At 39.2% G+C, this 9,857-nt stretch overlaps 1 long non-coding RNA gene across 1 annotated transcript; it reads left to right on the forward strand.

Annotated features, from left to right (window-relative positions):
- Window positions 1–1,617: 1,617 nt before the first annotated feature.
- On the forward strand, window positions 1,618–9,238 carry LOC130087398 (uncharacterized). Its single transcript, XR_008807365.1, has 2 exons — window positions 1,618–1,843; window positions 8,899–9,238. It is a non-coding gene; the product is annotated as an uncharacterized LOC130087398 (long non-coding RNA).
- Window positions 9,239–9,857: the final 619 nt, after the last annotated feature.

Below are 9,857 nucleotides of genomic sequence, written 5' to 3' on the forward strand. Positions count from 1 at the left end.
GAGACTTGAGCAGGGCCTGAAATTAACACCCGACCACCTGCCAAATGCGGGTGAATTTTGCTATTGGCGGGTAACACTGTCAATCTACCTGCCACATTGGCAGGTAGCCAATGAGAATTGAGTGATTCATTAGGTTTTTTTTTTTACGTTTTCATTTTCATTGCGTTGGACCTTAGCTATAATGTGGCGGCACATTACTGGGGTAAAAAGGCCAGCTGAAACAAACAACCATCAAAAAGATGAGGATGAGTCAAAGAAAAGTAAAAGAAGACATTTTAATACAAAGTGGTCAATTGGCGACAACGGCAAGGTTCGTGAGCGGCTGATTTATGACAGCGACTGTTGTTTCGTAATGTTCATGATACGATCAGAAAGAAGATGAGGCCCTATTCTGACTACGTTTGGATGTGCGAGTATTAAACTGTTGGTGAGATGGGATGAGATAATGTAACGCTGACGTAGGCTCCAGAACAATGACAGTTGCACAGATGTGTGCGTGTGCAACTGTAGTACATGTTGGGAGTTGGGAACCGGTGAGAAAATGTCCGGTACCCGGTAAATTTACCAGTAATAATATTAATTTAGTTCAGCTTAACGGTTCCTGAACGCTGTAACTAAAAGCTGTCAGGACCTAGCTGTCTACGTGACTAAATCAGCCATCGACACAGCCGCGGGTGATTTGTTTGCATACGAGCTGCGGTAAGTCTATAGATCTGTTGTGCGTGTGTGTGTCAAAATCAATATATAAAAAGATTTTTTTAAAATGTATATTCTAAGAGTTATTATTACTTATATTGATTTCGTTAATAACTTGACAGCACTTAAATGTGTACAAGTTAAAGAACAATATTGTGAAATTCCCGTTTTTCACCTTTAGGCTATGAGGCAAAAAAAAAAAGGCTGGTAAAAAGTCTCTGTGGCAGGTGAATTTTGATATCCACCTGCCACAGTGGCTGGTGGCCAAAAAAGTTAACTTCAGGCCCTGGACTTGAGCAATGATTTCATCATAAATTGCAAAGAACAGTAAAGATATAGTGCATCTTCTGTGTACATTGTTTGTACTCGCCACAACTTTAGTTTAAGTTCATTAGGTTAATTAAATCCATACCATTTCCGCTCAAGTTTCTTTATTCTTGCTTTTATTTTATTGGAAAACCTCTATAAGTTCCTTTTGACATAAGCTACTTGCCTGAGGTTGCCTTCTTGATCAGTCTTTCAAACAATAGATTTTAATACCACATGAAAGTTTCTGCTTGTGATAAAATGTCACCCTGCTTGTTATTGAAGCCAAAAAAAGCTTGGTCTTCTCTCACCTCAGTCACAACCCCCTGCCATCTTTCCTGGTTCTGTCTCTCGCCTCATGTTCTGATAAAACACTCTCCATTTATCCAATCCCACTTAACCTATTGTCCACCCATTTTCTGCCTTTCTCAGCCTCTGTCTCTGGCTTTAATGCATTTTCCCACCCACAACCTTTCTGCTCTCTCTCTCTCTCTCTCTCTCTCTCTCTCTCTCTCTCTCTCTCATCTCTCTCTCTCTCTCTCTCTCTCTCTCTCTCTCTCTCCTCTCTCTCTCTCTCTCTCTCTCTCTCTCTCTCTCTCTCTCTCTCTCTCTCTCTCTCTCCCTCCCTCCCTCCCTCTGCTATTCTGAGTCTCACACTTATCATATGTAATAATATGAGTCTAATGTGAAGGTTTCTTGCCCTCTCAAACTGTTGCAGACACATGATAATGGAGCTTAGCGTGTGGAGGAAAGTGATGAACACGTAAAGCATATTTTTCCTCTCCCCAACGAGTGCCAGATGGATATTCACTGATAACTTCATCATCTGGGAAGAGAACAGGTAGGCATGTAGGAAAATTATCCAGAGCTTCAACATTGGCCTCCGTTATTTTTTCACAGTTGCCATAGAGTTGGCATTTGAAGGGTTGGCTTTGCAACCAGCTGAGTCACCAGAAAGAATGAAAGAAAAGGGGAACAAATAGAAAAAGAATCCTCTAATGCCTCGTTTCCACTGAGCGGTACGGTACGGTACGGTACAGTTCGGTACGCAATTATTTGCGTTTCCACTGTCAAAAGTTGTGAATGGTACCAAAAAGCCGAACCGTACCGTACCACTTTTTGGGTACCCTTCCGTTGTGGTACCTAGCACAGTGGTACGGTACTAAAAGGTGGAGCTAGACTCACTGCAGAACGGTGATTGGTTGACAGAGTATTGTCACTTGCGCGTGCTACAAGGGCATTAGAAGCATACAGTTAAAATATAATACTACGGTTATTGTGTCACGAAATGTAGTTTTAAGAGTTTTTCAGGCGAGAAAGTAGTTTTTTTAAAGCTCAAATCTGTGGTTTATTTATAGATTTATGATAATTTGAAGATCCATTCCAAGCAATCACCGGACGCTCGAGCGCTCGTGCACCCCGCCTGAGCAGCCTTTCCCCGGCTAGCCGTTCTGATGTTTGCCGCTGACTCTGACGTCTCTGTAGTGGTTAAACATGAGATATAATTCGCCTTGTACAGACCTAACAGGCGATCTTTGGTCTCGTGAATCTATAATTCGTTCCCTGGCCAATAGTTTTGGCAGAAGGCTAAGTGAAGTTTCATATATTTGAGCGCTGAATTTGTATATTTGACTGAATTGTTTGCTTTGTTATTAAAGCTTTACTGTATATATTTTTGTACCCTTTTACTTATACTTTTATAATGGCTATTATTGATAAAACTGAAATTCAACAAAAATAGATAGTTTTGTCATTTATTTTATTTTATTACAAGATCATCTGTAATGTTGTTTATTGCAACATTTGTACCAATGAAATATGCAATACATTGCCTGGAATATGTTTAATATTTTTAAATTTAAACGAAAAGAGGCAGGATTGTGTTTTATATTTAGTTTTGTTATAAATATAACGTTACATGCAGTGAATATAATCAATATAGGCTATGCGTTGCCTGAACCACGTTTGTGTGCTTATAATGTTTAAAATGTATTTAAATTAAATCGAAAAGAAGCAGAGTGGTGTTTTATAACATATTTCGTTTTATTGTTGCCTAAAATGTACATAACCGGAGTAGCAGAGCGAGCTGAGTGGCGCTTTCAAGAACGCGCTGTTCCATCAGCAGAATTACTGGACTCGCGTCCTCGGGATCATTCTCCTGAGTCGGACTTTGCGTGGCTACTTGGTATTGAGAAACGCCTAATGCCAGCGCTTGTTTCTTGTGACAAACATCCCGAGAAGCAAGAACAAGATCTGCTGTCTGTCATCCATTGTTGTTTACTATGTCGTTTTTGTTCGCGCGAAAATGACGTCGATCGCTTCTCTCCGGCAAACACCACGCCTATCAAGTAGGGTACTGTTGGCAGTGGAAACGCGAGCCCCGATCATGGTTTAGCGACCCGACCCGAACCGTACCGTACTGAACCGTACCGTACCACTCAGTGGAAACGAGGCATAAGGGTACTCTGTTAAATGAATCAAGCGCTCAGGGGATTGATTGGCCAGTTGATTGCATTGTGTTCGTCAATGCACTAATCAGTCAAATTGAACTGGAACCACACTGTTACCTGGTGAGATTCTACCGCTTGATTCAGTCTGAACATTATATCATCACTTCGTTGGTTACCTATAAAGTTCCGTATTAATGACAAGGGTATTGCTTTTGACTTATAAAGCTCTGAATGGTTTAGCTCCAGTCTATTTAACGGATCTTCTATCGCCCTATAATCCATCGCGCTCTTTAAGATCACTAAATTCGAGGCTTCTGGTCATTCCTAGGATATCCAGATCCACCAAAGGAGGGAGAGCATTTTCACATTTAGCTCCGAAGCTCTGGAATAGCCTTCCTGATATTGTTCGTTGCTCAGACTCGTTCTCCCAGTTTAAAACTAGACTAAAGACGCATCTATTTAGCCAGGCATTCAATATACAATTTTTATCTTACAGTTACTGTAAATTCGGCCTCTACTTCATAAACGCCAGAGAACTGGCCCCGACTGAGCCTGGTGTATCTCCAAGGTTTTTTTTTTCTCCATTGGGTCATCTGAGGGAGTTTTAGGACACCATCGGGTCACTTGATGGAGTTTTTTCGGTTCCTTGCCACTGTTGCCTTTGGCTTGCTCAGTTGGGGATATTCAAATTAAATGACCCATCATACCACTGATCAGCTCTACCAAACTTGGATGTCTTTTTTCCAGTAATAAACAAACACTGTTAAGTCGTTTTGATTGATACTGTGAAGCAGCTTTGATACAATCTGTATTGTGAAAAGCGCTATATAAATATATTTGACTTGACTTGACTAACATTAACCAAGTTGAAGCCTCCTTAACCAGACGGCAAGCACATGGATCACATACAGTCCGTTTACTGAGCAATTAATTGAAATGTAAAGAAATTCATTCTTTTTTTTTTTTACTATTCTTTTTATTGTTGGCTCAATAAAGCCTTATTTGAACGTTTTGAAATAGTTGAAGATATATATATCGTTAATAGTTAATAGTGAGAACTGGATGCTAATCTAAAGTGTGACATTTCATCATATTTTGTGGACCAGGGTAAAAAAATAAAAACGTTCTCAGAATGCATTATGCGTGTTAAAGTCCTTTGAATTGCAATTTAGGAAATTCCTTTTCCTGTCATTTCAATTCAAATTACATTTCAACTTCCTGTGGCTTGCGGCTGACTCAATTCAAGGATCATGAATCGAAAAGAAGCCAATTCTGAATTTTGTTCCAATCTGACTGGTTTTACACAACTTCCAGAAGTTGGGAGCACAGTCTTTTATCAGTCTGCTAGGAACTTGAAAATGCAGGATTCACGTCATCAAAGGTATAGTGTTTTCAGGCACTTTTTTAGTACGAGGTTAACTACATATTCCTAAACATTACTTTATATTCTTTGTTGTTTTCTGAGTTTATGTGAAATTAGATCTACTTATTACTTGTATATGGACTGATATTCTTTGCATTGCACTATATTATTGTGGCATCATTGATTTCAAATGTACCCACCCTTAAATGGTAAGTAAAATAAACTGTGGTTGGCCTAAATGTCAGTAAGACAGCTTAATGTATAGCTTTGCAAGACTAAAGTCTCCTTGACCACATAGAGTGATTTATCGTCCTCTGGATAAACCACTCTTGTCAGAAGTACCACATGAAAGTATTACAAAGTCTCAAACCTCTCATTCTTTCATCTAAAGGTGACCTATGCTCAAAGAGCTTGATTTGAGGGGGTTTTTCGGATCCACAATGTGCCACAATTCTTAGTCTGTCATACTTTATTGTTTTCAAGTGACTTTGGTTTTGATAAACCTTTTAGGATCTATGAAGAATGACAATTTGAAAGATAAGCAAGCTCCTTTTCAAAGAGAAAAACGACATCTGAAAGTGAGAGCGGGAGAGCTGGCAGCTGACGCAAAGCGTCTCATTTTCTTGTTTAAAGTTACAGTGCGCTCTGAGTTAACAAACCATGGGATTGAGCCTTCCCACCACGCTGCCTGCGCGCACATGCATACTCTCCTGCACACACACTTAGCTCGCAAGCCTTTGTTCTGCAACCTTTTGTGAAGCTTGCCCTGGATTCAGCAAAGCTCTATGCTGTAGAGTGAGACTAAAGAAGTCTCTCTCTCGTTCTCCCCCCCCCCCCCCCCCCCCCCCCCCCCCAACGTTCAGTCTGGCTCTCTTTGTCATCATTTTTTTTTTCAGTCTCTTCACCTGACTTTAGCAGTCTGCCTCTTTCTTTCTTTCTCTAACAAAATAAAACACTCACGCTCTGAGCGTTTGCCAGCATTTGGTGGGATAATCTTCCTTCCTGAAGATTTGGCTGCTCTTCTCCTTATCACTATGGGCTCATCAGAGCATAAGCAGCTCTTGGCTTTCTACCAGTGTGAGAGAACCACTTTCCAAACAGGAACTCTTATGGAGACATTCCTTGTGTGGAAAAGGAAATCGTGTCCTCCATTCCCCCCTCATTCTCCCAGAGCACATACGCACACACATGAGAAAAAAAGCCTCCATCTTTGAGTTGACATTACTGAGTGAGAATCTGACCAGCAGAAGTTTTTTCATACTCAAAAAGGCATTTCCGGCATCTTGAAAACACAACATTTGTGTATATTAATATATCTGTATATACACTGCCCGGCCAAAAAAAAAGTCTCTGTTTGGATTTAAATAGGGCAAATGCTTAAGAGTCAATGATTGGGTCATTATTGCAGTGATTATTATGTTGCATGTTATATGCTTGGCAACAGTTCTTCAAACTCTAATAGATGGAGTGTGTAGCTTGTAGGACGACACATCATGGCCATATCAGGCTCAAATTGTGAATGAATGGTTGGGAGGAGCATGGAGAATCCTTTTCACACATGAATTGGCACCTCTGAGTCCAGACCTCAGAAAGTCTTTGGGATGTTCTGGAGGAGACTTTACAGAGTGCTGGACTCTTGCATTGTCAATACAAGATCTTGACCAAAAATGTATGCACCTCTTGATGGAAATAAATGTTGTGATGTTATTTCCATCAAGAGGTGCATAAATGTGACAGATAGATAGATAGATAGATAGATAGATAGATAGATAGATAGATAGATAGATAGATAGATAGATAGATAGATAGATAGATAGATAGATAGATAGATGATAGCGATATTTTGCTTCGATAGTCTCTTGCTAAAGGTCTAAATCATGGTGATAGTGTGGGATCCTAAAAGAATGTGCATTTCAAGTATGCCTGTCATTGGAGCCCTTCATTTGGTAGCGTGCCAGCTAAAAGCTCAGGCCAAATTTTGTTTTGAATCAGTTAGTGCTCTGGAAAAAAAGTGCATAAATTTCCCAGTGTCAGTGCCAGATATGCATAAATGGTCAACCACATCTGTCTCAAGAGACAATGCGGGTTGTAAGTAGCTCAAATGTGTCACAAACACTGTGTTTACTGATCAGTGAAAACCTTTTTGAAGTCCAACACAAGCACATGAACACACAATGAGTTTAGCCAACAAGAAGCTGCCTTAGGGGCGGCAGCCAGATGTGTTTTATCTGTAAGGTGAAAGGTCAAGTAGAACAAATTGCATAAACTCATTCCCAGTAGCAAGAACACTATCCACAGGGCTGCAGATACACCTCTGATTTTCTTCTGGTTTCAAATACAATATACGAAATGAACAGACTCCACTTTGCTTCTTTACTACTTCCCCTTAACTCATACCAATAGAAAGAAAACGTGCTGCGAGTGTTAAGTGCGACAGGTACGAAAATGGAAGCAAAGGTCAGAGTTGTGCTGTGCATCAGAGGTAATTGTCGAATTACTGGTTCGAAACTAATCAGGGAACATGAACCAAACACAAACAAAATGATAGAAATCTAGAGGTCACCCTGATTTTGTCCTTGAGCCAGGCATATAATGCTCTTTTATTTTTAGAATACATTGGCCCCATCTGATTTAAACTGATTCATAATGTGTTTTATTTATCCTGAAAACAAACATTTTAAATGAATTGAAACATCCTAAAAGCAAGCAGGTCAAATAAAAGTGGCTTTTTAAGTGCCATTCTGGTGCTAATGGAGATTCAGTCCTGTTTTCATACAGTTTGTGTTTTGTGATCATGCTCTCTGTAGTTTTTTTCTAAGATATTTTTTGCATTTTCTGATAAAATCCACAATTTGTTTCTTGAAAGAATCATACATTCTTGAAAATTCTACACGGAATGAAATTATTACAAATCCTGAGATTTCCAGGCACATCTGGCACAGTTTTTGAGAACGGGGCACTTTCCTATTGGGGCTAGAAAACTCATGTTCTATTAATCACATTTTTATCGCCAATGTGTGAACAGCTTGTAATGAAACTTAAAAAACTATGTCTTCTCTGACTTCCTAGATTGTCAAGGAAAGCAGACTCATTTTTTATGTGAAGGACTCGGAACGCTTTTGCCTGGAAAATCAAAAGAATGTGATGCTTACTCGTGCATGCAAGAACCTCTCTTCCGTTCTGTGACACGTGAAATGTTGATACAACATTCAGGATAATGCAGAAAGAGCCATTCACTATCATGTCAATGTGTCATGCAAAGAAAAGGGATTCCTCTCATAGTCTGTCAAATATACTTTAGTATATTTAGTTTAATATAATCATTAATAGTATTAACAATTACAAATATATACAATATTAATTACAATATAAATGAGAAATAAATACGTTTTAAAATACTTATCTAAAATATGAACATCCTGAGCCATTTGAGTGAACCAAAAAAGAGAAAGTTTAACTTTTTATATTTCTTTTTAAAAACTTTTTCTTTGTTAAAACCCATGTATCCAAACACTGTAGGCTGTTCAAATGTATCATCAAAGAAAGGTTGACCCACCACATTGAGAACAGAAAGAAACCATGTTCTCGGTTTCTGTCTATTTCATCTGTTCGCTAGAATCTCAGTTCTGATCGCAGCATTCATCTGAGTCATCTTTCTAATTCTGAGTCATCTTTCTAATTCACCCACTCCCACATCACATCTCATCGTTCGTGAGCTACAAATCTGTGACATCAATCTGGTACCACAGAGGTGACAGCCAAATGTACTGTTCTAATTTTAAGACATCACAGGCAAGCTCTAAATTAAGGATCTGACAGGTTCTTACAACTTTTCTACAAGTTCTCTGCATTCAGTTATGAATCAGGTTTTGAAGCAGAGTGTGAACTTGAGGTTTGAAAGCTCAGGTAATTAGTAGCCTACTGTGTAATATTTCATGTTTCGTCTGATGTGACTAAACATTTTGACAGCATCTGTGTTGTATCTAGTATATTTACAATTGTGTGATTCTAGTATCATTTTCTTACTGTATTGGTCTTTTGAAGCTCTTGGCTTTTCCGAACCTTAGACGTTTGTATTCTCAGCTGTCCTGGATTTTGTAAGGAACCATGCAAAGAATTCCAGATCAAACCTCCAATCAACATCAGCCGGTAGAAAACTTGCAAGAGTCTGTCATGAAGTTGCAACAGAGAATCCAGCAGCACATGGAGAGAAAAGCGGGCACAAAGGGGCTGGAACCCCAGAGAGCAGCTAATGATTCACATTTCATATCCCCCCACACAGGGGCCCTTGTGTCTACCATGAGGGGCCTCTTCGAGCGTTTGTTTTCACTGTGAAATCCAAAATAAATGGGAGCCGCAGATGAGGACTGGACACTTGAGAAATTGAAATCATGAAGTCCGTAAGAAAAACGCTAAAAACCCTCATATCATCGTCTTTTGCTCATTACGTGTGTGTTCCCTTCATGATCTCTGGCTGTGTGGTGATTGGATGGTAGTATGTGTTTCGCAACAAGAGAAACTGGTGTCAATTGTGTTTATACTTAGAACTTGTTGTATCCTAAGGCTGCCATGCATGTATTTTGGCACAATTAGATTCTGGTCATGCTTGTCAAAGCAGATAAATAGTCATGACATACAAAATATCAATACGCTGATGTCAGGCATTGATTTTGGCATTGATCTCATGTGTTCATTCGTTTATAAGTTCAGCATTTTAACTTAGGCATGAAATAAAAATCCATCCTCTATTTGGTCAACCAATTCAAATCAATTGATTTTCTTTTTTTTTCTTTTTTTGAGCTAATTTTTAATCAAAATATAACTCGATCTTCTGGTGAAACTTTTCTGAAGACTGTTCTGGTATGGTTTTCTATGGCAACAGTAGCCTATCAATGCCTAAATGAATCTGATGCGGTCTGGTGGTACAAGTAAGTTGTAATTACAAGTTCTACGAGGATGTGAATGCTTCTTGCAAATTGGAATCTCGTAATTACAACATGGCGTGAACACACCTTGACATATGGCAACAATTGCCATGTCCA

The sequence above is a fragment of the Rhinichthys klamathensis genome, unplaced genomic scaffold (genome assembly GCF_029890125.1).
Source record: "Rhinichthys klamathensis goyatoka isolate OS25496 unplaced genomic scaffold, OSU_Roscu_1.1 h1tg000109l_1, whole genome shotgun sequence".
Lineage (NCBI taxonomy): Eukaryota > Metazoa > Chordata > Actinopteri > Cypriniformes > Leuciscidae > Rhinichthys > Rhinichthys klamathensis.